This window comes from Eriocheir sinensis, chromosome 27, assembly GCF_024679095.1.
Source record: "Eriocheir sinensis breed Jianghai 21 chromosome 27, ASM2467909v1, whole genome shotgun sequence".
Taxonomy (NCBI): Eukaryota; Metazoa; Arthropoda; class Malacostraca; order Decapoda; family Varunidae; genus Eriocheir; species Eriocheir sinensis.
Genome location: NC_066535.1, coordinates 92,501 through 117,500, shown reverse-complemented (window position 1 = coordinate 117,500; position 25,000 = coordinate 92,501). Strand labels below are relative to the sequence as shown.

The following is a 25,000-nucleotide window of genomic DNA, read 5'->3' as shown; positions in this document are numbered from 1 at the left end:
AACCCAGTAGAACCTTTGACGCAGGCGACTCAGTGTCTTCTTTACCCCAAGGTGTCCGCTGGTGATGCTGTCGTGCATTTCTTTCAAGACGCCTTCCCGGGACTTCACAGGTAGCACCGTGGACCAGTAGTGGTCAAGACCATCATGAGAGACCCAGCGTCGCTGCAACACCCCGTCATCTCTCCGAAGAGTGTCCCACTGAGTCCAGTAATTCTTGGTGGTAGGGCTTTCTCTCGAGATTACTTCCCACCCAGGTCGCGTTGACGACTGACTCAGCCACTCCATAACTGGTCTCAGATCTCGGTCCTCCCGCTGCAGTTTTCCCAAGTCTTCCCATGGCACTTCCGCTGTCTGTTCCACTTGGCAGCCCGTCATGGTGGTTCTCCTGCACATTGATATCTTCGGGGCATGTACAGGACAGACTGGTCGTTGCCCCCGTGAACCAGTTCTCCTTCTTCCCTCGCCCGAGTGGTGGTCCCTCGCCGGGGGCACAGTTTTCCGACACTCATTCTTCCAGTGCCCCTTTTCTCCACAGCTCCAGCACTTGGGTCCTTCCCTGGGCTTCTTCCTAGCGCCACCTTCATATTCCTTCTTCCTTTTATAGCATTCGTTCTCCTTGTGCCCAACCTTCTCGCAGTACCAGCACGTTCCTTGGAACCTGTCTGTGTCGCTGACAGCGCCCTTTCGTGCCCTAAAGCCAGAAATCGAGTCGTCCCTGAAGCTTGACCAACTAGACCTAACAAAGGACTCAAACTCCATGGCACGTGCCAGAGCTTCCTGCATTGATGTTGGCTTAGCTTGCTTCACTTGTATCTTCAGCTGAGGGCTGTCCAGGGCATCGATGAATTGATCACGCAGCAAAACTGTCAGCAGGTCAGGGGTGGCACCTGGGTATGCCTTGTGCGCCATGCTCTCAAGGTCCTGAGCGAGTTCCTGAAGAGACTCGCCGCGCCTCCTGTTGCGGGTTCTTGAACTTAACCCTGAAGAGCTCGTTCTGGTGCTTGGTCCCATATCGTTGCTCCAGCGCCTGTGCCAGCCCGCTGTAGCTGCCCTTTGTCGCATTGTCGAGCTGAGCAAGGACCTCCAGCGCCGCCCCTTTCAGGCTAGTGGCCAGCTGTACCGCGCACTCTTGGTCATCCCATCCGTTCCGAGCTGCCAACAGCTCAAACTGAGCGCGGTAAGCCTCCCAGGAGACCTTGCCATCAAACTCCTGAGGCTTCTTTCTAACAGGCGAACCCAGCAGACTCATGGGGCTGGCGGAACTTCTTGCGGGGATAAACTCAGGCGAAACAGGGCTCAAACTACCCCGGACTTGCGTAGGAGAAGCATCTTGGGTACAACTAGCCCCTGCAGGCACTGGCTGTCCGTTTCCATCCAAGCAGTCTTCAAGGTCCTTCACTCTGTCACTTACTTCTAATATTTCTTTGTGTGTCGTCTCCCGTACCACCTCCATCTCTTGTTGAAGATTTGTGTGTTCTTTCTCCGCTTCTATCAGGCGTTGTCCCAAGTTCGTGGTCACATCAGTCATTTCTCTTCGCACTGATTCACTTCCATCTTGTAGTGCTTTTAGCAGTAGCTGTAATCCTGTGAAGCGATCTTCTAGCTGTTCTTTGAGTTCTTGGAGTGTTCCTTCTTGTTGATGCTGTGCTCTTTCTTGTTGTTCTTTGAGTTCTTGGAGTGTTCCTTCTTGTTGTTGCTGTGCTCTTTCTTGTTGTTCTTTGAGTTCTTGGTGTGCTTTTTCTTGTTGTTCTTTGAGTACCTGGAGTGCTCTTTCTTGTTGTTGCTGTAATCTTTCTTGTTTCTCCCCCTGTAGTCTCAAGGCTTCCAAAAGTTCAGTCAACATGTCGTCCCTCTGGGCAGCTTGAGAACGAGTCCCCATGGCGAAAAACATAAATGGCTACACTCCTGACCCCAATGTTATGCCGGACGTGTTACTTGGGTTCCGTGTCGCCGTCAGGAGACTCCGTGGGAGGGAGAGATGTAAACACTTTGCACAGCTTCTGTAGTTTAATATTCTTCCTTAGTAGTACACTTCACTCGGACTCTTCACTTACCACTAGCTTACTATGACTGGGGCTGGGGCTCTCTCGCCCTCTTCTCCTATATATATCCAGAACAGTACAGTCTAGAATGTTACAGTATATTTTAGATCATACAAGAACATGTAGCAAAAATATATGCGAGTTGGCAACACTTCCCGCCAGGCGCCTGGCCGCGCCCCGCGGGGCGCGGACGAGGCTTTCCTCCCCGCCCCCCTACTCGTTCTTCCCGGAGCCTTCTAGAGGCCCATAGACGCCGGGGGAAGCTTCCAGCACTACAAAATATATATATATATATATATATATATATATATATATATATATATATATATATATATATATATATATATATATATATATATATATATATATATATATATATATATATATATATATATATATATATATATATATATATATATATATATATATATATATATATATATATATATATATATATATATATATATATATATATATATATATATATATATATATATATATATATATATATATATATATATATATATAGTTCCTACTGTTCATTTTAATATTTATCTACCTTTAATTTTTTTTAAATGGGAAATAACCAGACTGAAGAAAAAAAAAAGTAGAAACATTTGCTGCTTGATCCCATGTGTAGTGCGGCGACGGCCTGATGAACGAGTCTCCCATAACCCACTTAGCCAGGGGGGTACCTCTTTGGCCGACTCGGTAAGGAGTGGCTCTCCCGTCACGCTGGTCGCGGGTTCAATCCCAGGCAGCCGGGGAATACCCTCTCCTTGTTGTGATTAATTTCTAGTGTGTTTCGATACACGCAGAGGACGTGTGGGACCGAGAGAGTAATAGAAAAAGAGAATAGAAAATCTCGTCATTAAACTGGTGGCATAGCGGTGGGCATCCTATCCTGCGGTTCTGTTGAGTTTCCCCGAAGGGGTAACAAGTAGGATGGCCCATGCTCTCCGAGGATAATAGAAACTGGGAGAGTTGGAGGTATGTCTCTACGGGGACATTGTGAAATTGTGCACCAAAATGGGTCACTGTCTAAAGGTCTCAACACACAGAAATGAATCTACATAGGGGGGAAAGCCGTGTAGTGCGGCGACGGCCTGAACGAGCCTCCCATAACCCACTTAGCCAGGGGGGTACCTCTTTGGCCGACTCGGTAAGGAGTGGCTCTCCCGTCACGCTGGTCGCGGGTTCAACCCCAAGCAGCCGGGGAATACCCTCTCCTTGTGATTAATTTCTAGTGTGTTTCGATACACGCAGAGGATGTGTGGGACCGAGAGAGTAATAGAAAAAGAGAATAGAAAATCTCGTCATTAAACATGTAGCAACACTGCTGATGGGTACTGAAGGTTGGGGTGGGTCTGGAAGGGGGGGGGGGGCGCCTGGATGTAAACAAAGCTGCTCCTGCGCCATCTGTCGCAACCGACATACACCACCACCCGCCCACGGTCTCCCATAGAGGCCCCCCTCTCCTGTTCTGTAGTCTCCTTGCAGATATCCGTCACTTCTGAGCTCCTATCTCAGTCGTGGAGGCGCGAGTCTATCGTGTGGTCACATCATGGAGAATTACACACACACACGAGAGAGAGAGAGAGAGAGAGAGAGAGAGAGAGAGAGAGAGAGAGAGAGAGAGAGAGAGAGAGAGAGAGAGAGAGAGAGAGAGAGAGAGAGATTTACATAAATATTCAGACCACACAGACGCTATGGTCTAGATTAGGTGGTCTGTCTTTAAACCGATGCGGATTCCTATTAAATTTAATGTCATCAAGACTTTAGTTTGACTAGTGATCGAATATCAAGTTGAACGAAGTGGCGATCGAGCTTTTTTTTTTTTTTAATTAATTGATCGTACTGCACTGGACCACTTAAGGTGAAAGTTTATTCCATTCTCGCGCTACAGTGTTGGTGAGGAAAGGTTTGGTGGTCCGAATTAATTTGTTTACAGGGAAGAATTGTGCCGTTATTTCTCATTCGGATCGTACGTGTCATCGATCAAAAACAATTTGTATTTATCCACATTCGTAAAACCATTGAGAGAGAGAGAGAGAGAGAGAGTGTGTGTGTGTTTTGGCCTCACTCTTAACCTCAGAAATCTGCTTTGTTTATTGTTCAAGAGCTTCATATCTCATATACTCGTCAATAAGAGATTAAGAGTGGCACATCGGGAGAAAGTAACCGGAGTGAAGATGAGGCTTTGCCCTTCAAAATGGGTGTGGTTTCCCGTGACCTTGTCCCTCCCTTCACCCCCTCAGCGCTCCTCTCCGTCCTCGTTTGTTTATTTGGAAGCTTCCTTCTCATACCCTCCTTCCTCTGGCACCTCGCCCAGTCCTCCCTCTTACGCAAGTTGTGGCTGACGTAAGCCTGCCTACCTCTGATCACCATCCTCCCTTTATTTTGTTTCCACTTTATAATGCTCGATAACTCCCCCTTGGAACAGTTAGGGTGTCTAGCTACGAATTCACAGGGTGATTCGAATCTCGGCCGTGTCTATAGTATCAGTATCGGTATAGGCAGCATTGTTCTTTATTTGTAGTATTTTTATTGGTATCTGCAAGGTGAAAATGTGGCCGATACTTGAATAATTCTCAGGTTTATTTATTATGTGATTCAAGACAAACATGTTTCATGACACTGATTGACACAGATGAATATGAATTTATGATATTATTTCATGTATTTATATATCAATTTCTATATTGTTCCTGCATTAACAACTCACCCCCTCTCAGCTTTACCTCTCTAAAAAAATATCGGTATTAGTATCGGTATCAGCGAAATATCGGTCATTTGTTAGTATCGGAGTATCGGTATCGGTATCGGCTGAAAAGTGAGTAGGCTGTCGGTATTGGTATCGGCCAACATCGTGATATCAGCACATCTCGTTCTTACCCACCACAGTCTCCAAGGGCCAACGGTGCGGAGATGAGCACCAAAGTCAAACGTAGCTATTGCGTATGCGCCCAACTTTACCTTTACCTTGATAATGAAAGAAAATGAGAACGAAAACGTGCCATTCTTCATAATTACATCGGTAATCACACCATATTTTCTTTATTTCATCGCAATTAATTTTTTATCTCTAAATATTTTTCCATTACTAAATCCTTCTTTCTTGGCAACTAAAACTAAACCCCACATAATTACTATGCTCTCTCAACTCATTATATGCCTCTACAACATAATTATTATATGCCAACAACATCCGCCACACTCCATCCATACTCACCAAGCATCCTCCACGAACGAACAACACGACACGCCAGTCCTCGTCGCCAGACCCAAGGACAGACCTACTTGGTCGGCGCAATCGATACAGTACCCCCCACTGTATCGATTGCGCCGACCAAGTAGGTCTGTCTTTGGGTGGTTCAAGGACGGAGTTCCTAATAATTATTACCCTCACAGGGCGGACAGAACAAGGCCTAAATCTCGACGCGGTCACTCTCCGATCCTTGTGTCTGTTGCGCGCATAGGAAGGAGAGTAGAGAGCGAGGGGGTTAATCCCTTATCGGCCTCGGGATTACCCAGGGCTTGGCTAATGGGATGCTCCGCTCTCCAGGGAGCTGTTTTCTCTGGCTCACAACCAGGGTTGGAGTAATTGTAATTGTAATTTAATTGAAATGTAATTAATTACATTAAAGTATGTAATTGTAATTGTAATTGTAATTGTATGTAGAACTTAATGAAGTAATTGTAATTATAATTAATTACATTATAAAGTAATTGTAATTTAATTGTAATTGCGAAAAAAGTAAGTCATACTAAAATTCTGATAGTCCTTGTTTTTACTGCTATGGTGGCAAATATGTAAACACTGTATATGATGAAGTATGGCAACCCTTACTGGACAACCTACGTATTATACGAGAATCAGACTGGGACATATTTCATTGCTTCCTAGACCGTCATACGGCAGAGTCCTCCTCTTGACTTTCTATTGTAAAGGTAAGAAAGACATTGTATAGTAATCTGTTCCCTGATGAATAATGATGATGACTCTAGTAGCTGAGATGGGGATGACGTTCATTGGATGATGTCATGATGAAATTATGTAATAGTGATTAGTGGTGATGGTGACCAGTGTCATAGTAATAGGCTAATTTGTTGGAAAGTTAATCGCTGTAGGTGTAGGCTTGTGCTGATAGGAAAGTAGTAGTCTAGTAGTACAGTAAAGTGGTAGTAATGATGGTGAAAGTAATAGCAAGATGGTAATGTTAAAAAAAGTAATGATGACGATCATATAGCAGTAACAGGGAAATAATTATGAAAAAAATGGATGATGCTGAATTGCTGATCTGGTGATGCTGGTGATAGTAATATTAATAATAATGGTGACAAGTATTATGACTGTGATAGTAGAAGGCATATTTTATTGATAGTGGTGAGTAGTACTTATGATACTACCATACTACTATCTTTCTTTGTCTATCTGCCCCTCTCTTTGTCTGTCTGTCTGTCTGTCATTCTGTCTCCTACCTACCTACCCCCTCATTTCTTCGATGTTCTCTCTGTCTGTCTGTCTCTGTGTGTGTCATTATGTCTCTCCCTCTCTTCTCCTTTCTTCCTTCTTTCGATCCACACCCTCTCTTCATCCTTTGCCCTCACCCTATTCCCTCTCTCCATTTCCCTTCCCGCCCATCCTGTTTATCTGTCTGTATGTATAGCACCACTCCCCCAGTCCCCACCACCTACTGTACCACCCCTTCTCCCTCCCCCTCTGCCTACCCGTTTAGCCTACATCCACCCCTCTCTCTCTCTCTCTCTCTCTCTCTCTCTCTCTCTCTCTCTCTCTCTCTTCAGTAAATGACAACAGCACGATGCTAGTGTTTTTCTTTTCAACCAAAGCTTACTGTTGGACGCTGAGTAATTATAATTGTAATTATAATTGACTGTCTCTTGTAGTAATTGTAATTGTAATTGAACTTCACATGAGTAATTGTAATTATAATTGCAATTTAAAGTTTTAATAATGTAATTGTGATTGTAATTGTAATTAAGCCTTTGAATTGTAATTACTCCAACCCTGCTCACAACCAGAAGGACCGGGGTTCGATTCCCCGGCCGGGTGAAGTTAAGTTGGGTTTATCTTCTTTCACGTGTAGCCCCTGTTCACCTAGCAGTGAGCTAAGTCTATATACAGCAAGTCAAGTCATACGCAGGTTTGTGGGAGGAGACATGGCCGAGGCGTGGTTTCTGCGTGACACTGCTTGGAGCCAAACTAGAGAATGTAGAAACAGGGATTTAGAGAAAACGAGGAAAGGCGGACTAATTTAAATCAATCACTTAAACATGCCCTCCCTCACACCCCACACCGCCGTTTGTAGTCATTGAAATTACACTCACGTAATAGCACAATAAAAAGACATGTTTTTTCGTCAGTGGCTTGCCTGAACGCGCTGTGAAAGAAGGCGAGAATGCACATCCAAAGTGCACACACGGCCGCAACTTTAGTCACCCCTGAACTGCCGGGTATTTTTTTTTAGCTCCAAGTGACGACATCCCGCTGCTCCGCCCCAAAACCGCCTCCTGCGCGTACCGGTCGCAGTTTTGAAGCAGAGTGACTTGACTTGGTATATATAGACTTAGGCAGTGAGTAGGTACGCGACGTCAGGCGAGAAGTTGTGACCTCGTTGTCGCGGTGCGTTGTGTTTGAGTGGTCTCAGTCTTACCCAAAGATCGGTACTACGAACGAGCTCTGTGCTTTTCCGTAGGGGAACGGCTGGCTATCTCGAGAGAGACCCTCAGCAGGCCTAAAGGTGAATTACACATAAAAAGAGAAAGAAAAAGAAGTGGAGAGAAAGAGAGAGAGAGAAACAAAAAGGAAAAAGGGGGAAAAGCGAGAATGAAATAATGTGAAATAAAGATATAAGCAGAAATAAGAAGAATAATAGATAATATTAATAAAAATTACAACAACAATACTGATATGTAATAATACAAATACAAATTGATAATAATATTCATATTAATAATAATAATAATAATAATAATAACAATAATAATAACAATTACAATGATGACACTAATAATAATAATAATAATAATAATAATAATAATAATAATAATAATAATAATAATAATAACAATGATAATACTAACACTTGCAATGATAACACAGTTAATAATAATAATAATAATAATAATAATAATAATAATAACAATGATAATAATACAAACACTTGTAATGATAACACAATTAATAATGATAATAATAATAATAATAATATATGTTAATATCAATATAATTATAAGTATCAATGACAATAAGGTATTAGAATATATGAAAATATTGATAATATGATTAAAAACAACAAGATACTAAGATACTAAATTACAAGATACTAAATTAAAAAGAAAATTCATGCCATCACCATTATTATTATTATTATTATTATTATTATTATTATTATTATTATTATTATTATCATTATTATTATTACTATCATTCTTCTTCTTCTTCTTATTATTATTATTATTATTATTATTATTATTATTATTATTATTATTATTATTATTATTATTATTATTATTATTATTATTTTTATTATTGTTGTTAATAATAATAATGATGATAATAATAATACTGTTAATAATATTAATAATAATATTATTAATAGGATTATTAAAATTATCATCATTACTATTATTGTTTATCATTATTATTATTATTATTATTATTATTATTATTATTATTATTATTATTATTATTATTATTATTATCATTACTACTACTATTATATTGTTTTATATTATTATTTTTTCCCGCTTTCTTTCTCTTTCTTTATCTTTCTCTGTTTTGATATTAATCTACCTTTATTTTATTTATTTATTTCATATTTTCTTCTTTCCTTAATTCTCAATCTCTTTCTTCTTTGTTTTGGTGTCTCTTTATTTAACTTTTATATATGTCTTATTCTCCTGTGTTTATTTATTACTGTTTCTCTCTTACGCTCTTTTCTTTTTCCTTTTACTAGCTTTTTTTTTTATTTCCCATTTGCTTTTCATTGTCGTTTTTTCTAATATACTCCTTCCTTTACTTTTTCTTATTCCTTTATTAAAATCCTGTTACTCTTCACCATTTCTATATATCTTTCATTCCTAATCTTTCTTTTGCTCCTTTGTTTGCTTTTCTTGTGACTTTTCTCTGTCTGTGTTGATCCTTTACTTCGTAGCTCCCTTCTTACTTTCAGTTACTCTTTTTCTATCTTTATCTCATAATGGGTTGTTGCATTCGTTCTTTCTCTATTTTATTTTCTCTCTATCTGTACCTTCCCTTTTTTTTTTCGTTTGCCTTCTAGTTTGCTGTCTTTTTTTTCTTTCTTTTAATTCTCTCTCTCTCTCTCTCTCTCTCTCTCTCTCTCTCTCTCTCTCTCTCTCTCTCTCTCTCTCGTCTATCTTCTTCGTCTATCTATCTACCTATCGATCTATCTATTCATCTCTAACATATGAACGAAATGTTACTGATACGAAAAGTGTCATGGATAACAATTATAATGTTGGAAATACTAATGTTATAGTATTTTTGACGAGAAAATGAGAGCTGAGATGGTGAGTCACGTCAAATCTGGCTGTAGCAGGTGTACTGGACTTAAGTGAGGGTCCTACCTGGATGGTCCCTTGAGTATTGTCAAACCCTTTACCCCCCAATTTCGAGTCGGAGGCAGCCAGGACAGAAAAGGGTCAGGAAGGTCGGATTCTCGTTCTTCCTTCCCGTCAACCTTGGTCATGCCTCCCTAGCGCCGGCCACCACAGTAGGTCTGTCGCCACCCGGTTCCATTGGGTGTCACCCAATAAAGCCCCTGATTCCTCCGAGGTGGGACAAATTGTGGGGTTCTTGAAAAGGACTGGACTTCTGAAGATCTCGATGTATTCTCAGCAATGAAAATATAAAATATATTATCTGAAAATTGAGTTCTCAGACTCACAGCCACTTCTAGTCACTTATTTTTGACAAATCACACCCTCATAGGATAAGCAAAGTCCAGATGAACCTGCTCTTAAGTTTGTTTAACGCAACAAGGAAAACTTTGCTGGAAATGAGGAACAATTAATTAATTCCAGGCACACAGCTACCTAGCTAACTATCATAGAACATCCTAGGCAATAAATTATATTTAGCTGTAGATGAGCACGCCTGAAGCTGCCTGCAGATGCTCACGTGGTCCTCACCGCCCATGAAGAAATCCTGAATCCAGCCACACGCCGCCTCTCGTACTCCATACGAGGGCGGACAAGGCCTGTAAAATGGATAGCAACTGTGCGGGGGAGAAGAACTGGAGGAGACGATACAGAACGCCCAGCCTCGAGGAAGCTGATTTAGTAAGAGAAGAGATATGAAGTTTCCAGTTGAGATTTTGCGTTAAGGATAGACCGAGGATGTTTAGTGTTGAAGAAGGTGACAGCTGAGTGTTGTCAAAGAATAGGGGATAGTTGTTTGGAAGATTGTGTCGAGTGGGTAGGTGGAAAAACTGTGTTTTTGAGGCGTTGAAGGACATCAAGTTCTTGCCCCAATCGAAAATAAAAGTAAGGGCTGAGGCTCAGCGTTCTGCCGCCTCCACCCTGGAATCATTTAGTTTCTGTTGGGTGGGTCTTCTATTAAAAGAGGTCGTGTAATGCAGAGTAGAGTCATCGGCGTAGGAATGGCAAGGACAGTTCGTTTTGGAAAGAAGATCATCAATGAACAACAGAAAGAGGGTGGGAGATAGGACAGAACCCTGAGGAACACCACTGTTAATAAGTTTAGGGGAAGAACAGTGACCGTCTACCACAGCAGAAATAGAACGGTCAGAAAGGAAACTGGAGATAAAGGTACAGAGAGAAGGATAGAAACCGTAGGAGGGTAGTTTGGAAAGTGTAACGGCTGCCGGTCTTGGTTGCGTGTAGCTCAGATGGGTCTTGAGGGGACGAACAAGGCGTGAAGGAAAACACTCCGCTGCGTTTTAGGTGAATATATTCTTAACCTAAGTACAGGGGCGTTGGAGAGAGCCGAGAGCCGAGCCGAGAACAAGCATTTCGTCAACTTAGAGGTTACCTTGACGTACGTGACCGGTTGTAATGTCATTGTTTTCCAAGCCTCTAATCTTCACTCCTTCCCGAGAAGATTAGAGGCTTGGAAAATAATGACGTTACAACCGGTCACGTACGTCAAGGTGACCTCTAAGTTGACGAAATGCTTGTTACACATACTGAGGCGAACGTACTGTTATGCCGGACGTGTTACTTGGGTTCCATGTCGCCGTCACTAGACTCCGTGGGAGGGAGATATGTAAACACTTTGCACAGCTTCTGAAGTTTAATATTCTTCCTTATTAGTACACTTCACTCTGACTCTTCACTTACCACTAGCTTACTATGACTGGGACTGCCCTCTCTCGCCCTCTTCTCCTATATCCAGAACAGTACAGTCTAGAATGTTACAGTATATTTTAGATCATACAAGAACATGTAGCAAAACTATATGCGAGTTGGCAACACTTCCCGCTAGGCGCTTGGCCGCGCCCCGCGGGCCGCGGACGAGGCTTTCCTCCCCGCCCCCCTACTCGTTCTTCCCGGAGCCTTCTAGATGCCCATAGACGCCGGGGGAAGCTTCCAGCACAACACTATCCCCCCCTCTTAATTGTGATCGTCCCGATCACACACTTAACTATATACAAACATAAGAGAATTAATCAAAAACATAATAATCGTCGTATCGCTGTGGACGCCTGCGTTGTCTCTGTCTTCTGTTCGTTGCCTCCTGCGCGTCTGTCTCCTGGTGCGCCTCGTCGTCGTCCGCTTCTTGGGGTGTCCCTGGAACATCTGCCGAAGCCGGGAGGTTATCTCCCTCGGCTGAAAGGTCCAGAAGGCCTATGTTGTCGTCGACCTCCCCTCGTTCCTGGACGTCCCTTGCGTTTTCGTCGGCTGCTGGGTGTCTGTAGTTGTTCCAGGTGTAGTTTCCCGGACCGTGGTACCTCCATAGGCGGTTGACGTGGACAACTTTCGGCTTGGTCCTTTCTGTTCTCCGGATTCGGTAAGTCACGTCGGAGAGGCGTTCTAGCACAGTGTAACGGCCTTCCCAAGGGCTCTGTAACTTCGGAGACTGTCCTTTCTTCCTCTGCGGGCTGTAAAGCCAGACTTGGTCTCCTTCCTTGAAGTCAACGTGGCTTGCCCTCATATTGTAACCGCGCTTCATGGCCTCCCCGGAGAACTTCAAGGCACCACGGACTTGATGGTGCACCTCTTCCAGCCGTTCCTCTAGTTGACGGGCAAAACTGGAGGCGTCCCTTGGAAGGCTTTCCCCAGGAGGCCTTCCTGTCAGTAGGTCCACCGGCAATCGCAGCTCACGTGCAAACATCAGCTTTGCCGGTGAATACCCCGTAGTCTCGTGGGCGGCAGACCTGTAGGCCATGAGAAGCGCAGGCAGCTTCTAATCCCATGAAGACTGATCATTGTTGCACTGCTTGGCCAACTCCTGGCCCAACGTCCAATTAAACCTCTCCACCATTCCATCTGACTGTGGGTGCAGAGGGGTGGTCCGGGTCTTCTTGATACCCAGAAGCTTGCAGCACTCAGCAAGGACTGTTGACTCAAAATTCCTTCCCTGGTCGGAATGGAGCTCGTTAGGCACACCGAAGCGACAGAAGAACTCCTCCACCAATACCTTGGCGATGGTAGTGGCTTCCTGGTCAGGGATGGCGTAGGCTTCCGGCCACTTGGTGAAATAATCCATTGTGACGCAGATGTACCTATTTCCGTTCGTCGTCAGAGGCAAGGGTCCTGCTATATCCACTGCCACCCGTTCCATGGGGGCTCCAACCTGGTATAGTTGCAATGGGGCGCGGTGACGCTTCTTGGGGCCCTTCTTTGCACAGCACACCTCACACGCGTGACACCATTCTTCCACGTCCTTCCTCATGCCAACCCAGTAGAACCTTTGGCGCAGGCGACTCAGTGTCTTCTTTACCCCAAGGTGTCCGCTGGTGATGCTGTCGTGCATTTCTTTCAAGACGCCTTCCCGGGACTTCACAGGTAGCACCGTGGACCAGTAGGGGTCAAGACCATCATGAGAGACCCAGCGTCGCTGCAACACCCCGTCGTCTATCCGAAGAGTGTCCCACTGAGTCCAGTAATTCTTGGTGGTAGGGCTTTCTCTCGAGATTACTTCCCACCCAGGTCGCGTTGACGACTGACTCAGCCACTCCATAATTGGTCTCAGATCTCGGTCCTCCCGCTGCAGCTTTCCCAAGTCTTCCCATGGCACTTCCGCTGTCTGTTCCACTGTGGTGCGGCGGCACATATTCTGGACGCTTTCCCTCTGGAGGCAATGTTGACACTCAGGTAGGCAGGGGCGCCGGCTCAAGCTGTCCGCGTTACCGTGTGTTAGCCCAGATCGGTGCACAATAGTGTAGTGATGCTGCTCTAGTTTACCTATCCAGCGAGCAAGCTGGCGCTCAGGGTTTTTTAGTGACTTCAACCACCGCAATGCAGCGTGATCCGTGCGGATGGTGAAAGTTGCACCGTACAAGTAAGCATGGAAAAAGTCAAGGCTCTTGACTACTGCCAGGAGTTCTTTCCGGGTCATGCAATAGTTTTTCTCGGCTGGGGTGAGCTTCTTGCTGAAGTAGGCCACAACCCGTTCCATGTCGGCACATGCCTGGGACAGCACTCCACCAATCCCCTCATCACTGGCATCACAATCCAGTATAAAAGGCTTAGAGGGGTAGGTGAGTACGGGCGAGCTGATGAGGGCCTCCTTGAGATTCTCAAAGGCAACCTGAGTTTCCGCTGTCCACTCAAACTTGCGCCCCTTCTTCGTCAGGAGGTGCAGTGGTACAGCAATCGTAGCGAAGCCTTTTACAAACCTGCGGTAGTATGAGCACAACCCGAGGAAGCTTCGCAGCTCCTTCACGTTGGTGGGTGTCGGGCAGTCCCTTACCGCAGCCACCTTCTCAGGATCAGTGCGTACTCCAGACTCGCTCACGATGTGTCCCAAGGACCTCCCTTTGGAATAGGCAGCATTTCTTCGGGCTGAGCTTAAGGTGTGCAGCTCTAAACCGGGCGAAAACCTCTGATAGCCTTTCCATCTCCTGCTCGAAGGTCTGGCCAAAGACAATCACGTCGTCGAGGTAGATGAGTGCCGTCTTCCAGTGAAGTCCCTCCAGCACCCTCTCCATCAGCCGCTCGAACGTGGCCGGCGCGTTGCACAGGCCAAAGGGCATGACCTTAAACTGCCACAGGCCTTGACCGTAGGAGAAAGCTGTTTTCTCTTTGTCCTGCTCCGCCATTTTGACTTGGTGATACCCAGACTTCATATCCAGTGTTGAAAACCACTTGGAGCCCACCAAAGCGTCGAGCGTGTCGTCGATCCTTGGGAGTGGGTATGAATCCTTGATGGTGAGATCGTTGAGGGCTCGGTAGTCCACGCAGCACCTGAGGGAACCGTCCTTTTTCCTGACGAGCACTACAGCAGACGCCCACGGGCTGCTGGACCGCTCGATTAACCCCTGTTGCCGGAGATCATCCATTACCTCATCCATCTCCTTGCGACGGGCTGGTGCCATCCTTCGAGGAGCTTGCTTCACTGGGCGGTGGCTACCTGTGTCGATGTGGTGCTCTACCAGGTCCGTACACCCCAAGTCCAGGTCTCCTGTGGAAAACACATCTGCATTTCTCACGAGAAGCTCCCTGAGCTGTTCCACTTGGGGCTCCTCTAGACACTTGGAGCTCCTGTCAAACAGGTCGCGCAGGTAGTCGGGCAGCTCCTCCTGGGGCTTCGTCAGGGTTCTCCTGCAGACACAGGTTCTCGGTTCCTGGTTGATCTCTTGGCACAACCCCACCATGGTCCCTTGTTCTATTTTCTTTGGGCTGAAGGAGACATTGGCCACGACGACAGGCACTTCCGCTGCAGCAGGGTCTACCAAAGTACTGCCTACAATCACCCCGTTTTCTACCGGACATCGACTTCCACTCTCTACCACACACAGGCTAGTCGGGTGGGCACCCGTAATTTGACAGGGTAATAGCATCTCCGACCTCGCAGGGATAATGGTGGTGCGCTTGACCGTCACTGGCAGGTCTTCCTTGTTCACAGTCGTCAGTGGCACCCTCCTTCCTCCTACAGTCAGCTGCTTAGCGCTAAAGTCCAGCTCGCACCTGTGGGAGACAAGATAATCCATACCTAGGATGTAGGGGTCGGCCATGTCGGCCACGTACACAGAGAGGGACTCTTCCTTTCCTCCGAGCTCAAACTTCACGTCCACTGGGCCTCTGAGCTCTGCATAGTGTCCAGTGACTCCGCACAGTCGATGCAACGTCTTAGGAAGTCGACGATGACTCACCACGTCAGGCCGCACCAATGTGCGTTCCGAGCCTGTGTCGACGACCACAGGCCACAACACTCCGTCAACCTTGCCCTCCACTTGGCAGCTCGTCATGGTGGTTCTCCTGCACATTGACATCTTCGGGGCATGTACAGGACAGACTGGTCGTTGCCCCCGTGAACCAGTCCTCCTTAGTTTCCTGAGTGGTGGTCCCTCGCCGGGGGCACAGTTTTCCGACACTCATTCTTCCAGTGCCCCTTTTCTCCACAGGTCCAGCACTTGGGTCCTTCTCTTGGCTTCTTCTTAACGCCACCTTCATATTCTTTCTTCCTCTTATAGCATTCGTTCTCCTTGTGCCCAACCTTCTCGCAGTACCAGCACGTTCCTTGGAACCTGTCTGTGTCGCTGACAGCGCCCTTTCGTGCCCTAAAGCCAGAAGTCGAGTCGTCCCTGAAGCTTGACAAGCTAGATCTAACAAAGGACTCAAACTCCATGGCACGTGCCAGAGCTTCCTGCATTGATGTTGGCTTAGCTTGGTTCACTTGTATCTTCAGCTGAGGGCTGTCCAGGGCATCGATGAATTGATCACGCAGCAAAACCGTCAGCAGGTCAGGGGTGGCACCTGGGTATGCCTTGTGCGCCATGCTCTCAAGGTCCTGAGCGAGTTCCTGAAGAGACTCGCCGCGCCTCCTGTTGCGGGTTCTGAACCTAACCCTGAAGAGCTCGTTCTGGTGCTTGGTCCCATATCGTTGCTCCAGCGCCTGTGCCAGCCCGCTGTAGCTGCCCTTTGTCGCATTGTCGAGCTGAGCAAGGACCTCCAGCGCCGCCCCTTTCAGGCTAGTGGCCAGCTGTACCGCGCACTCTTGGTCATCCCATCCGTTCCGAGCTGCCAACAGCTCAAACTGAGCGCGGTAAGCCTCCCAGGAGACCTTGCCATCAAACTCCTGAGGCTTCTTTCTAACAGGCGAACCCAGCAGACTCATGGGGTTGGCGGAACTTCTTGCGGGGATAAACTCAGGCGAAACAGGGCTCAAACTACCCCGGACTTGCGTAGGAGAAGCATCTTGGGTACAACTAGCCCCTGCAGGCACTGGCTGTCCGTTTCCAGCCAAGCAGTCTTCAAGGTCCTTCACTCTGTCACTTACTTCTAATATTTCTTTGTGTGTCGTCTCCCGTACCACCTCCATCTCTTGTTGAAGATTTGTGTGTTCTTTCTCCACTTCTATCAGGCGTTGTCCCATGTTCGTGGTCACATCAGTTATTTCTCTTCGCACTTATTCACTTCCATCTTGTACTGCTTTTAGCTGTAGCTGTAATCCTGTGAAGCGATCTTCTAGCTGTTCTTTGAGTTCTTGGAGTGTTCCTTCTTGTTGATGCTGTGCTCTTTCTTGTTGTTCTTTGAGTTCTTGGTGTGCTTTTTCTTGTTGTTCTTTGAGTTCTTGGAGTGTTCCTTCTTGTTGATGCTGTGCTCTTTCTTGTTGTTCTTTGAGTTCTTGGTGTGCTTTTTCTTGTTGTTCTTTGAGTTCTTGGTGTGCTTTTTCTTGTTGTTCTTTGAGTTCTTGGTGTGCTTTTTCTTGTTGTTCTTTGAGTTCTTGGTGTGCTCTTTCTTGTTTCTCCCCCTGTAGTCTCAAGGCTTCCAAAAGTTCAGTCAACATGTCGTCCCTCTGGCAGCTTGGGAATGAGTCTCCATGGCGAAAAAACAAATGGCTACACTCCTGACGCCAATGTTATGCCGGACGTGTTACTTGGGTTCCGTGTCGCCGTCACTAGACTCCGTGGGAGGGAGATATGTAAACACTTTGCACAGCTTCTGTAGTTTAATATTCTTCCTCAGTAGTACACTTCACTCTGACTCTTCACTTACCACTAGCTTACTATGACTGGGACTGGCCCTCTCTCGCCCTCTTCTCCTATATATATCCAGAACAGTACAGTCTAGAATGTTACAGTATATTTTAGAGCATACAAGAACATGTAGCAAAAATATATGCGAGTTGGCAACACTTCCCGCCTGGCGCCTGGCCGCGCCCTTATCGGACGGCTCGCCTTGTTCCCCGCCCCCCTGCTCGTTTCTCCGGGAGCCTTCTAGAGGCCTATGGTCGCCGGGGGAAGCTTCCAGCACAACAGTACGATCAACATTGACAAGTGACATTCCTACAGACGGTGGCGTGATCTATCTGAAGTGGGTATTTTCTACTGATACATGCTTTCCTAATCCATGGTGACATATAATAATAATAATACACTGATATAACTACAACTACTATAACACTGCTCGGTCACCTACCAGTGATCACGACCTCGCGACTTTCAAAAAATCTAACTAGTAGTTTACCATACATAGTGTGATCTTGTTGAGCAGACTGCCTATGGCACAATTACATTGAAACAATGGCTATGCAAGAATATATGTGTAGTAATGACATAAATAATGAGAGGTAAACCACAGTGTGTGTGAGATAATTCATAAAAAAATCTCTCTTAGGATAAACATAAGGACACAAGTACATGTAGTTATCAACTGGCATAGTTACAGAACATGAAAAGCTCATCTAGATCCTTAAAAAAAAAAAAAAAAAATAGGAGGGAAAGACAGTACAATGTCAAGATACAGGAGCAGGGGAATACCAGTTTTCTTTCATTTTACTTGCGTGAAAAAAACTACCTTGCCTGTGACTTCCTTGCATCCTGTCGCCTCGTCTGAACAATCAAATAATCGTACAGGACAGAGTTCCTCCTAATAAGGTAGCACACGACGACGAGACTGACGAACATCAGAACCATCGGCACAAAAATTCCAGGGTACAAGTAGGTGAGGTGCAAGTATTCAGGCAGCGTTTCCTCCAGGGTTTCTGCAAACTCTGTTTCGTTTGCAAAAGAAAATGAATTAAGGGAATTTGTCACATAAGAGATGCTGGAGAAGTGAATGTTATCGAGAGACCGCAGAGGAAACACTCGATGGGAAATATTGGCAGTGAAAACCAAACGGATCCGTGAAGGGTACGTCGTTATGTTAGTGGAGCGGATATAACATGCTTCCGCTATGGCATAGTGACCAATTACCTGTCGATAAGTGGTACCCTCCGGGAAGATTACTGATACATAGAAGGACTGAGGAAAGTAGAAATAATGTAAACCATGAAAGTTCTTATGGAAAACAGGTGTTGGGGGTAGTTGCTTGTAAGGGCACAGGGAAAGAGCGTCAGACGCGTTCACCCGGGTGAGGGCGATCTCACACACTCCTCCCCGAACAGGTAGGAAGGCAAAAAGAGATGCCGAGCAATAGAATCGCTTGAAGACCGTCTCCTTGCAATATTTCAATAGTGAGTAGCTACCCGTTGAATACAGAGCGAAATCCTTTGCAATTAAGACAAGAGACGGGGTCGTGTCTAGGGTCAACACACTGTCCTTAGCGGAGAAGGGGAATGGAACAATTTCATGTGCCTCAAACACATCTGCCGTCTGGAACGGAACATGAATAATTATGGCATCGGGCGTGAGGCTGGACTCAATCAAAGGGTAAAAATATTGACTCATGTCTGGGTTGTACAATGGCTTGAGACTATAATTTTGATACCCGATATGGATAGTCATTATCAAATCGTGTAGAGGAAACAAGGCAGGTGTGACTGTACCGTGCGCCGCATCTACCATGCTGCTATTAACCTGCTGATTCGCCGTTGTGACAGATTCAATGACGTTGTCCAGTACATGCAAGGCCTGATCTAGAAGGAGAAACTGATTTACCTGGTCTATCTGCTTGACAACTATGTTGACAACTTCTGCCATCTGATTCGTTTGCTCTAGCGGTGGCTGAGTCGACAGAGTAACAGCACCGCGTTCAGGAGGACGCGAGTTTAATCCCCGCCCGGTGCCACAAGCTGGGATTTTTCAGCCGCCGCCGAGTGGCTTAAAACTACCCACATGCTGTCCAGAAGACCACCTATCAACCCGGACTCTAGATTCTAGGATTAAAGATGAGCTCCGGGAGGGCAGCATGAGCCAATGCAAGATGGCGCCACTATAAACACTCGCCTGCGCCAGAACGGGCTGGGCCGACCATCAGGTCCCACCGGGAAGAAGCCTTGGGCCGACCATCAGGCCCCACCGGGAAGAAGCCTACCGGCGCTATAGGCCGCGACGTAAAAAAAAGAAAATCCTCAATGTGAGTATGCAATCGCGCAAGTTTTTTTTACAATTGGCGTTGATTACCCTGCGATTCTGGGCAGCAAAGGAAAGTACACGATTGTAGTGGTCTCGCAAATCGCGCACGTCCTCGTCGGTTGCCTTACCGAATAGGAACTTTGAGGCGGACCCAATGATGTTGAGCAGCCCCCTCTTTACCCGAGAGTGAACTGAGTGAAAGCTATAGTCCTTGTCTACATCATCTACCTTTCCCCGTAAGAACAGAATCCTATCCTCCAGTAGTTGAAAAAGATCCAGAGAGTGAGTACTAGAAGGTGCCTTTGACTCCCTAGTCCTGGTTACCCGGATGGTATCTGCCATGCCGAGCAGTTTTTCTGAGACTATCCTGACTGTGTCTGTGGTGTTGGTCAAAGAAATATATGGATATCTCACAAGGAGCACATCTTCAATGAGGAAGACCTCCCCTATGTGTGCCGTAAGGGCGCCAGGGTTCAGGTGGATGGGTGTTGTTGCAAGCAGGGAGCCGAGGTACAACAAGATGATCAGAAAACGCAACATCATGATCTGAAAGTGGTGGGAATGAAGTTTTTTAAACTCGTGGTCTCAAGTTATAGCTATGGGTGGGGGTATTATCTTGTTGAACATTTGACCCTGAAGGGGAATTTCCAATGTCAAGGTCCAAGGGTGAGGAAATTACTTTCAGACGATCACTGTGAACTTCTAGACTGACTCTACTATTTGGTTCAAGAACCTCGAACCTATTTCCCCTGACATTCCGAACAATTCGGTAAGGACCCACAAATTTAGCCCCCAGTTTTGAACTCCTTTCCGCTTGGTTAATCATTACTGTGTCACCCTCTATTATTTCCACCAGGACGGCCCTTTTGTGTTGGTTTGACATCATTTCGGCCTTTGTAGCTTTTGACTTACTCCTCACCTCTGAGTGTATTTTAGAAAAAAATATGCATCCGCTGTTGCGCGTACTTATCAAAGTTATAGAAAGGTTGGTGTGGTTTTGTTAGGAGGTCGCCGATGATTCCACTCTGCATTACTCAACTTCTTTTAATAGAAGACCCACCCTACAGGAACTCAACGACTCAAGGCTGGAGGCTGCAGAACGCTTAGCCTCAGACCTTACTATTATTTCCGATTGGGGCAAGAAGAACCTGGTGTCCTTCAACGCCTCAAAAACACAGTTTCTCCACCTATCCACTCGACACAATCTTCCAAACAACTATCCCCTATTCTTTGACAACACCCAGCTATCACCTTCCTCAACACTAAACATCCTCGGTCTATCCTTAACTCAAAATCTCAACTGGAAACTTCATATCTCATCTCTTACTAAATCAGCTTCCTCGAGGCTGGGCGTTCTGTACCGTCTCCGCCAGTTCTTCTCCCCTGCACAGTTGCTGTCCATATACAGGGGCCTTGTCCGCCCTCGTATGGAGTATGCATCTCATGTGTGGGAGGGCTCCACTCACACAGCTCTTCTGGACAGAGTGGAGGCTAAGGCTCTTCGTCTCATCAGCTCTCCTCCTCATACTGATAGTCTTCTACCTCTTAAATTCCGCCGCAATGTTGCCTTTCTTTCTATCTTCTATCGATATTTCCACGCTGACTGCTCTTCTGAACTTGCTAACTGCATGCTTCCCCCCCGCCCGCGGCCCCGCTGCACTCGACTATCTACTCATGCTCATCCCTATACTGTACCAACCCCTTATGCAAGAGTTAACCAGCATCTTCACTCTTTCATCCCTCACGCTGGTAAACTCTGGAACAATCTTCCTTCATCTGTATTTCCTCCTGCCTACGACTTGAACTCTTTCAAGAGGAGGGTATCAGGACACCTCCCGTATTTGATCTTGCTTTCGGCCACCTCTTTTGTTTCTTTTTTAGGAGCAGCGAGTAGCGGGCTTTTTTTTTTATTATTGTTTTCTTTTTTTGTGTGCCCTTGAGCTGCCTCCTTTGTTGTTAAAAAAAAGTATATATATATATATATATATATATATATATATATATATATATATATATATATATATATATATATATATATATATATATATATATATATATATATATATATATATATATATATATATATATATATATATATATATATATATATATATATATATATATATATATATATATATATATATATATATATATATATATATATATATATATATATATATATATATATATATATATATATATATATATATATATATATATATATATATATATATATATATATATATATATATATATATATATATATATATATATATATATATATATATATATATATATATATATATATATATATATATATATATTTGGAGCTGGAGGATTAAAACGATCAAGTAACTGAATTGGAAGAACCGAGTAAACTGAATTGTTCTCACTCAAATCCAAAAACCGAGTGAACCGAGTAGTACTCGGGTCGAAACTCATCCCTATGGGAGACCGTGCTGGGAAATTTCATGGCAACTAAATTGACGGGATGCGAGTTTCTATACTGTATCGATAATTTTGTGGTGTTAGTGTCACGTACTGGTGACCCGTCGGAGAATAGAACTGTCACATCTTTGATGTTATTGAGTGTGGAAATAAGGCAGATAAACACCCACGTTTATCATTTTACCGCCTGCCTAATTGAAATACCAACGCGTCAAGGTGAACGGAGGGAGTTGTTCGCTGAAAGAAGTCTCTGATAATTATCAAGGATCTCCAGAGCCCAGACTTCAAACCCCGAACACCGGAGTTGGAAAGCAATATATAGTTGTGGCCAGCCGACAAATATAATATTGTATGGTAGGTATATATGAGATCGAGATGATGAATGTATGTTGGCACTCTGATACATTAGTTATTTTTAGATATGTTGCCAGCATCATTGCTCAAGTATTAGTTACTGTTAGATATGTAGACACTCGCTTTGTGAATGACCTACCCCCTAAAATTGGTTAGCTTGTTTAATTGGTAGGTATAGTAATAGCTAGCCTATATATACAAGTGGAGATGAATGTTAAGGCACTCTCTGAAGCATCATTTATTGTTAAATATGTAGATAAAGTCTTTGTTGAAGCACTATATGTAGTTATTGTTTGGTATGTATAGACAATACGTATCTTTGTGAAAGCCATTTTTTCCTCTAATGCTTGCCTTGGTTTCCACGTAGAGCTGCCGTATTTTAGCGCAACAAAGCCTAAGTGACCATATCCTCTCATAATAAGTCCTGTCCTTCACAGAGAGCAAAAATTAATATTAAGAGTAATCCATTTTCTACGATCTCCCAACGAGACACGGTCTTTCACTCATTCACTGGTCCCCTAGCAAGGATAGACTGGATAGATTGACACAAGTGGCAGCCATGTTTATTTCGTGACGTCATGAAACGTCACAAGGTCACGTGAGTGAAAATACTCCTCTGCTGGCGCTGCCTGTGGCGGACTGAACGTTCCCACCTGTTCCCCCCTCTACTGCGCATGCGCCGACCTGTGTTTATATGCGCTACTCGGCCCACTCCAAAACACTAGAAAAATCGGTCCCCCCGAGCAACGTTGCCAGATTGTCGTACTCAGCCTTTTATGTTTGCCGATTTCCGACCCAATAAACTGCTTTCATCACCCAAATAACTGCCTTCATATATGGATATCGTTTAAATGGTTAATTGTTGGTGCTTGTTGGCAACAGTTATAGCCAGAAACCGGTAATTACGCGGCTCTGGAGTACGATAATCTGGCAACGGTGCCCTCTAGCCCCGAGCTCGCCTGCCTCACCTCACCAGCCGCACCCTTTTTTTAGTATGGTATCTTACCTGTATACAATAGGTACAGGATGTAAGCCATGAAGTTGTGACCTCATCTTCCCAGCAGGAGCAGAAGGCTAGCAGTCCTGCCCTCCTATATGTGTATGTGATCCTGCGGCAGTGAAAGGCCGACAGTTCTGCCCTCCTGAGTGTGGGTGTGTGTTTTGTCTTGCTACAAGATCAGAAACGGTTTGAGCCATGCCATGAAAGGGAGGAGTATGCCGTCCCAACCCCCAGACAGTACAGAGTGTGATTATACAACTATGTGTAATTAAGTAGCACCAGGAATAAAAAAAACATTATATCCTTGCATGTATCTATATATTATATTTGGAAAAATATACTTGTTGTATGTATCCCTGATAATAAAATTTATCTATATGTGCTTAAATTTAAGTGAATGGAAGCATAAGTTGTGTAATGTGTGCCCCCCCAGACCCCCAAAACTATAAGCTAAATCCCCCACACACAATAATGAACATAATCAAGTACTGGCAGATCTTTCGTAATAAATCTGCAATCGCTCCTTCAGACCAATTTGTTCTAACTCCTGATCTACCCACTAGAGTCCACCAGTATAAAATAGCCTCCCAGAATCCCTGGTCATCCTTCAGTCTCTATCTATTTAAATCAGCACTGGCTCATCATTTTTTTTTTTTTTTACAGCAAAGGAGACAGCTCAAGGGCACAAAAAGTAAACATTAATAAAAAAAAGCCCGCTACTCGCTGCTCCTAAAAAGAATCCAAAGAGGTGGCCGAAAGATAGGTCAGTTTCGGGAGGAGAGGTGTCCTGATACCCTCCTCTTGAAAGAGTTCAAGTCGTAGGCAGGAGGAAATACAGATGAAGGAAGATTGTTCCAGAGTTTACCAGCGTGAGGGATGAAAGAGTGAAGATGCTGGTTAACTCTTGCATAAGGGGTTTGGACAGTATAGGGATGAGCATGAGTAGAAAGTCGAGTGCAGCGGGGCCGCGGGAGGGGGGGAGGCATGCAGTTAGCAAGTTCAGAAGAGCAGTCAGCGTGGAAATATCGATAGAAGATAGAAAGAGAGCCAACATTGCGGCGGAATTTAAGAGGTAGAAGACTATCAGTATGAGGAGGAGAGCTGATGAGACGAAGAGCCTTTGCCTCCACTCTGTCCAGAAGAGCTGTGTGAGTGGAGCCCCCCCACACATGAGATGCATACTCCATACGAGGGCGGACAAGGCCCCTGTATGGACAGCAACTGTGCAGGGGAGAAGAACTGGCGGAGACGGTACAGAACGCCCAGCCTCGAGGAAGCTGATTTAGTAAGAGATGAGATATGAAGTTTCCAGTTGAGATTTTGAGTTAAGGATAGACCGAGGATGTTTAGTGTTGAGGAAGGTGATAGCTGGGTGTTGTCAAAGAATAGGGATAGTTGTTTGGAAGATTGTGTCAGTGGAGAGGTGGAGAAACTGTGTTTTTGAGGCGTTGAAGGACACCAGGTTCTTCTTGCCCCAATCGGAATAATAGTAAGGTCTGAGGCTAAGCGTTCTGCAGCCTCCAGCCTTGAGTCGTTAAGTTCCTGAAGGGTGGGTCTTCTATTAAAAGAAGTTGAATAATGCAGAGTGGAATCATCGGCGTAGGAATGGATAGGACAGTTCGTTTTGGAAAGAAGATCATCAATGAACAACAGAAAAAGAGTGGGAGATAGGACAGAACCCTGTGGGA

General features: G+C 44.9%; 1 long non-coding RNA gene across 1 annotated transcript in view; it reads left to right on the top strand.

Annotated features, from left to right (window-relative positions):
- Positions 1 to 5,893: 5,893 nt before the first annotated feature.
- The window catches only part of LOC127003965 (uncharacterized), a 22,086-nt gene continuing 2,979 nt past the window's right edge, over positions 5,894 to 25,000 (top strand). Inside the window, exon 1 of the long non-coding RNA XR_007757484.1 lies at positions 5,894 to 5,993. This is a non-coding gene — a long non-coding RNA (uncharacterized LOC127003965). The remainder of the gene's footprint in view (positions 5,994 to 25,000) is intronic.